The sequence below is a fragment of the Dermacentor variabilis genome, chromosome 7 (genome assembly GCF_050947875.1).
Source record: "Dermacentor variabilis isolate Ectoservices chromosome 7, ASM5094787v1, whole genome shotgun sequence".
NCBI classification, from domain to species: Eukaryota; Metazoa; Arthropoda; class Arachnida; order Ixodida; family Ixodidae; genus Dermacentor; species Dermacentor variabilis.
The window spans coordinates 140,890,867-140,898,017 of NC_134574.1; positions in this window are offsets into that span (position 1 = coordinate 140,890,867).

The following is a 7,151-nucleotide window of genomic DNA, read 5'->3' on the forward strand; positions in this document are numbered from 1 at the left end:
ACGTGCGGCCCCTGCGTTTATCAAACGACGGCTGAGCTGCCGGATCCTCGGTACGCAGTGGCTGCTTGCGCTCGGCTGTACGAACCCGTACTTGTGCCCAGTCTGCAGCATCGGCATGGAGTAGACGAGCTCGTTTCCGGTTCTGCTCGCGGAATTGCTGATCGAAAGCTGCCTGCTCCTCAGTAGTTGCCATGACGCGTAGCCTCCCCATTTCGGAGCCAGAGAGAAACTGCTGTGCGCGCGCTCGGCTGCGACGGAGAGCTACGACGTCACTTTTGACGGAGCCAATCGCGCGCCTCTATTTCTCTTCTCTTTTTTTCTCGCATACGCATGGGGTTGCGCCGGAGGAGTTTTCGGTGAACAAGCGGCAAACGGACGGCCGAATCGTCTAGGTGTATACAGCTTCGCAGAATTTTTTTTTTTAAGCCTCCTTGGTCGCACTACATACGGCCCCGTAAACACCATCCTCATTAAGGGCCCGTATTTTCTAGCAATCTGTTTCATTTCAAAGCGACTAGCTTCACTTTACTCTTTCACGATGGTGACGGTCTTTACGGTGATCAGACGTCCACTATTATTGCTCTTTGGGACTTGCGTGCTGGCGCAGGAGAGTTCTGTGGTGTCTGAAGGTTTATATCGGGGGTTCAGGGGCAAGCGCGGGTCGCGTGCCTTCCGCGTTGCCCTTGCTGAGTGCAGGGCTCAGCAGAGCTTTAAGTTGGCCAGTGAAAAACAGCAACGATTCTTACAGAAAAGAGCCCAGAAGAGCGACGACACAGTGAGGGCAAGTTTTGCTATTTTGCAGCTCATAGCTAAGTCTTCCAAAGCGTTCAAGGTGTGTGTCTTTATAAAGAGATGCCTGGCCAGGCAAAGCAGACCCATCTTAAAGACGTATTTCTCCCAGCTTGGTCAAGCCGTCAAGGCTTCTATAGTTCAGCTTCACCAAGATATACGTGCAGACCGGACAAGCTATACACCTCGAATAGCTAAAGCTCTTTTTAATTTTGTCTTGGTGACGTCTTGAGAAGCCAATGGCAAGCTGTACTGTAGACATTTTATGATTTAGGTTATTTGATGTATTCATAAGTTACCTTCAGTTGATGTTGCTCTTTTATGCTGTTAAGGAGGTTGCTTCCTTGCAGATAACACGCGCTGTTTAATTGTGGAAATGGCATATCCAAGCCGAACATATCTGTTGCCGTGAGCCATTAACATGCAACCAGCACGCACACATGTTGAACTAAAGTTTGCCATGCTTGGAACACAAAGCTACATCGTATTTTGCAACCAATATTGGTCAGGTGACCTAGCTACAGAAGAGAACTCTTTTATATGCCGAGTTAGAAAATTTCACCACTACGAGCTCCACATTCAATATTTGTCCGCAACAAAAAATATGTGTGAACTGTAAGGCTGCAATGATAAATTAATGGCAATCAAAGTGGTTGAATGAACAACTTGCCGCAGGTGGGGAACTATTCCAAGTCTTCGCATTACGCGTGCGATGTTCTAACCAATTGAGCTACCGCGGCGCCGTTTCCCTATCCACTTTCATTGCCATTCATTTATCATTTCTTTATATTCAATTAGTAAGTACAAATAACTTCCCCTATGCTCTTCTTGGTGTCTTTGTTTGTTGGCTTCTCATTATATGATTAATAAAAATCGGGCCCCTCGGTTAACCACCTCTCTTCTCGTTCTTACATAACGAGGGTCTCGCATCCGGCAACACTGTTGCCTTCAGGTAGCATGTGCGGGTTTATTGACCGGTTGCCTTTACCCAGAGAGATCACATACTCGTGAAGCCTGAGGCAGAAAGGATGTTCCACATCCGGCGCCAAGGCTTGTGAGTGGTGGCGCTGGCTAACATTCCCAGGTTAGTTCTAGTAGTAACACATAAATACCCAAGAAAGTGGACGGGGAGACGGCACCGCTGTAGCTCAATTGGTTAGAGCATCGCACGCGCAATGCGAAGACGTGGAATGGTTCCCCACCTGCGGCAAGCTATTTTTTTCACCCACTTTCATTGCCATTAACTTATCAAATGCTATTCAGTATCACCAGCAGGCTTTACACGTTGCTACATACAAGAACGTGTAAAAACAGACATGCAGTATGTAAACAAAGTAGAAACTAAAGATACACGATAACAGTATCCTGAAACTATTTACCTTCAAATAAAACAGAGTCCCAGATTTGTAGCATGACATCTTGAAGTTTTCAAAAACGTCACCATGTAGGCTTTACATGCTGTAACACAGCACAGGATGTTTCTTCTTCGATGTAAAGAATGCTTGCTACATTTTAATAAATTAACTCTCTAGAGAAATTTAAGCGCGAACATAACTAAATACATATGTTGGACTAATCAGAAATGTGACATAATTCTATCTTTCCGGTGCTTTTAACAGAATAGGGCAGGAGGTAGGCTTGTATTCGGAAATGTTAATTGCAAGGATTACCATGTGACGACAAAAGATTATAGATCAGGTAGTGGGAGCCCATGCCTATCACTGCTCTTTACATATGCATGGCCTGTACAAGACGCAGGCATTAGGGGGTTCGGTACGCCTTGAAAAACATAAAGTTGCCAGTGCGAATACCTGAAAGCACACATGTTCTGGGGAAGTGCAAAAGTGAAAAACGTAAATTATTACATAAATCATGCTGTAAAAATGTATTGCTGCTGTTAATTGGATTACAAGTAAAAAATGTCGTATGCCTGTCCGGTTAATGCTATCATATGCGTGGAGTTGTAATAGGCATGCGTTTTGGTGACGCTTTGTATGCCACCACAGTGTAACCTTTTCAAGTAAAATCAATTGAAGGCCTGCCTTCCTACTATTCTATTCCTTTCACATTTATAGCATAGGAGGTACTTAATATGCAATGACAAGCGTAAATACAGCATGCACACTGTCAAACATCATCAGGTCAGCTGACTATGTCCAACAGCACACTTCGAAAGAGCTTTCGCATAGCCTGCTATGGTCATCACTTGAAGCTTCAGCAAAGAACACCCCCGCCCCTTTCACAGCTTACTTCAACAAGCAAAAAATTCAATATCTCATTAGCTATATGAATCACTTCTTAAATAAATAGGCATCCTGCTTTTGTTACATCGTGCCACCAAATTGCTGAGCATGCTTCGAGCAAGACAACGTATTCTCAACATCCAAAATACCTTAAAGGGTTAGAGAAGAAAGGGGGTTAACCAAGGGGCCCGATTTTTATTAACCCTATCATAAGAAGCCAACAAACAAAGACACCAAGGACAACATTGGGGAAATTACTTTTACTTCCCGATTGAATTAAAGAAATGATAAATTAATAGCAATGAAAGTGGATGAAAAAACAACCCGCGGCAGGTGGAGAACGATCGCACGTCTTCGCATTAGGCGTGCGATGCTCGCACGTGTAATGCGTAATGCACGCGTAATTTTAAGGTGCACTGTACTAGAGCACCCGTCTGCGCGTCACTTTCAGAGTAAAATTAATGTCAAAAGCAGAAAACATTAAAAGAACATTGAATGGCCAGAGAGTAGGCATTCTCTGTGAAACTAAAGTGACAAATCTGTAAGACATGCAGCTCCAGACAAGAAAGACTGCAACGATCTATGAACAGCACAATAAAAGTGATAAAATACTATTAGAATAGGACACCGGATAGTGTCGTCGTCAAGCTCGAAACAATGCCCAACTTTGTCATAGTTTTTCCTGATTTTGAGGACTAGACAAAACACTACGCAATGTTTTATTCATCTTCACACATATTGAGTAACGCCTAGCTTGTGCCTGTTTTTACTGGTTTGTCCAAAACATAAAGTTCATCATTCCAGGTGTACATGACAAGCTATACCACAAAGTTTGCTTTGCTTGAAGCTAACGTGTTTGAAAATGCAGTCTTTACATAGCTATGCATCAAACATGCACAAACGTGCTCACAGGGAAAACAGATATGCGAGTTGTTTTCGAAAACTTGGGCTCATGTCATTGGGATCCTTAAGTGATAACTGCCACACCACTACCTCCAATCTTCTGCGCAATATTGCATGGAAGAAGTATTCAAGCTATTAAACTGGGAAGGCTTAGGAGTAAGGATTAACGGTGAATATCTCAACAACTTTCAATTTGCAAATAACATTGTTCTGTTCAGTAACACTGCAGACGAGTTACAACAAATGATTGAGGACGCTAACATAGAGGGTGTAAGAGTGGGGTTGGATACTAATATCCACAAGACAAAGATAACCATAAATAGTCCGGCAAGGGAACAAGAATCCGGGATCGCCAGTCAGCCTGTGAAGGAGTACGTTTACCTATGTCAATTACTCACAGGGGACTCTGATCGTGAGAAAGTAACTTACAGAAGAATACAAATGGGTTGAAGCGCATACTGCAGACATTGTCAGACCCTGACTCAAAGCTTAACATTATCATCAAAATAAAAGGTGTACAATCAGTGCGTTCTACCGGTGCTGACATAAGGGGCAGATCTTGGAGGCTGACAAAGAAGCTTGAGAATAAGTTACGGACCGCGCAAAGAGCGATGGAACGAAGAATGCTAGGCATAAAGTTAAGAGACAGAAAGAGAGCGGTTTGGATCAGAGAGCAAACGCGTATAGCCGATATTCTAATTGACATTAAGAGAAAGAAATGGAGCTGGGCAGGTCATGTAATGCGCAGGTTAGATAAACGGTGGACCATTAGGGTTACCAAAGGGGTGCCAAGAGAAGGGAAGCGCAGTCGAGGACGGCAGAAGCCTAGGTAGGTGGGGTGATGAAATTAGGAAATTCGCGGGCGCTAGTTGGAATCGGTTGGCGCAGGACAGGGCTAATTGGAGATCGCAGGGAGAGGCCTTCGTCCTGCAGTGGACATAAAATAGGTCGATGATGATGATTATGACGACCTGCATTCAATGCAGCTGGAACTATCTATTTTTTGTTTCGTCACTCTCGCATCCTTAACTAAGGCGTACAAGATATGTCAAAATAAATACAAGAAATCATCAATAAGTAACGAACAATCAAGCTATAAAGAGCATATGCCTATATTATCAATACAATTCTACGTACAAAGATGTGAAGATAGGTTTCGAATTGCCTTCAGAATGAGCACTATGCTCAGTTGCGTCGGGAAGATAATCTCACAAACGCAAATGAAAATTTGCAATGCAGATCGGACTGCCGAATGAGCGTATAATATTGTGGGAATGTAACAGATAAAAGCATACTTCTTTTGTCTCTGCAAAACTAAAAACTTTGAAAGAAATGAAAGAAATTAGCAATTGTATGGAAACAAACATCAGCATGCTACTACAGGTACTACCAGAATTCTTTGAAGAAGCAATGCCACAGCTTAAATTAGATCCACGAGAATTAAATCACTATGCTAGAAGCAGTTTAAAAATTACATTGAATGAAAAACACCTTTGCAACTTATAGTTGAGCATGTTTAACACATTTAAAAAGTTCCGGAGAGCTGTAAGGTTATTTACGTGTGACCATACTAATGTACGTGTGATCACTTAAATTAACACTACACAGTGTGAACAGGTATGCGGCGATAACCATAACGTTTCTACTCGCGAAAATGAAAAGCCACTTGCTCCGCCATAAGTGAAATAATCACCAAATTAACATAACCCACGCTGCTTACATAACCATGCCTAAATGCTAAAGGCAAGACGAGGAAACCAATGACGCTCGCTGCGAGGAGGCCGCAATCCAGACGTAGTGATCTTGTCACATTTACAATATTTTGCTCCTTTTACTCGCCGAGGTCTTAATGCGTAGACATTTTGGAATTCTCGACTCCAAGAAGTGGTAACCAGATTTACCTCCACGTTTAGTACCTCGGCGCCAGTTTTAAAAGTTTCGAAATGAAAAAAAAAACGAGACATCATGCTAATGAAACGAGTAGCTCTACAGGCTCTCACATCTATGGCTTACAAAAGAGCAAACTGCAGCCACCGTATAGCGTGTAGAAAGCAAAAACGTTACTGACAATATATTTATTTGAGAAGGGTGCGACTTGGAGTCAAACCTCTAAAATTGTTTTTGCGAAAACTGTTGCCGGCTTATTGAATAAATGTTCTTGAGAAGTCACATGAATTTGACACTTTCTCTCAAAGAAATTTCATTCAAATCAGCGAGGTGGCGGCCGATAGAAAATTCACATATTTTTAACATTTTTGTGAAGATTCACATAGGACAAAGCGATGGAAACACCGTTCCACAAAGATGCCCGCATACTATACCTGTCATGTCTAGAATGTATGTCTAGAAGAGGTCGAACACATGCCATACAGCAGACGTCTATGCTTCGTTTGATCAATCGTTGTCTGACTTTGAAGTCTACACAATAACTGAAAGTATACATCTAAAATACGCAAATCATAAGTCGTACCATAGATGTATATGACGTTGCTTGTTCTAGCGTTAGCTGTAACAAGCTGGCTCAAGCTGAATCAAGTAAGCTATTAGAATGTTATTCAACTTCGGTTGCCTGTGTGGTATAGGTATGAAATGCTGTTTGTCGCAGCACGAAGATAACTTTTGAGAAGATGAGCCTTCCGCGAATATCGTCGCTGAACGACTTAATGAGATGATCGCTGTAAAATTGAAAGAGGTCTCAACAAGCTGTGCCGCGGGTTTGTCGCGTTTCCAACCGCTGTGGACAAGAGCGCCGAAATTGCCCACAACGCTGAATGTGCCATTTTGATTAGAGGCATTGGCGAAAGTCCTAAACTTGACAGAGGAGCTGCTTGACCTGGTGTCGACTGAAGGAGCAACCGCTGGTGCCGACATTTTCTCAGTGCTTGAAAAAATGGCTCGAGCGGATTGGCTCGGCTCGTCGTCTACCCAGCTGACAGCGCCCCATCAGTGGTTGGAGGCAAGGCGGGTTAGACGGGAGGGCGCCTGCTGTCGGAGCTTACAGCACTCGACGTAAATTGCGTTGCAGTCCATTGCTTGCACTAAACTAAGAGACACTGTGGTGCAAGTCGCTGCGAATGCAGAAATGTCATGAAGGAAACTTTAATCGGTCGAAAGCGCTGACCTATCGTCAGTTCAGGTCTTTGTTAGAGTGAAGCTCGGTAGCATACTACGGTGCAGTCGGATGTCCTCGTCTGCTACAACTGCTAGCAAACAGGG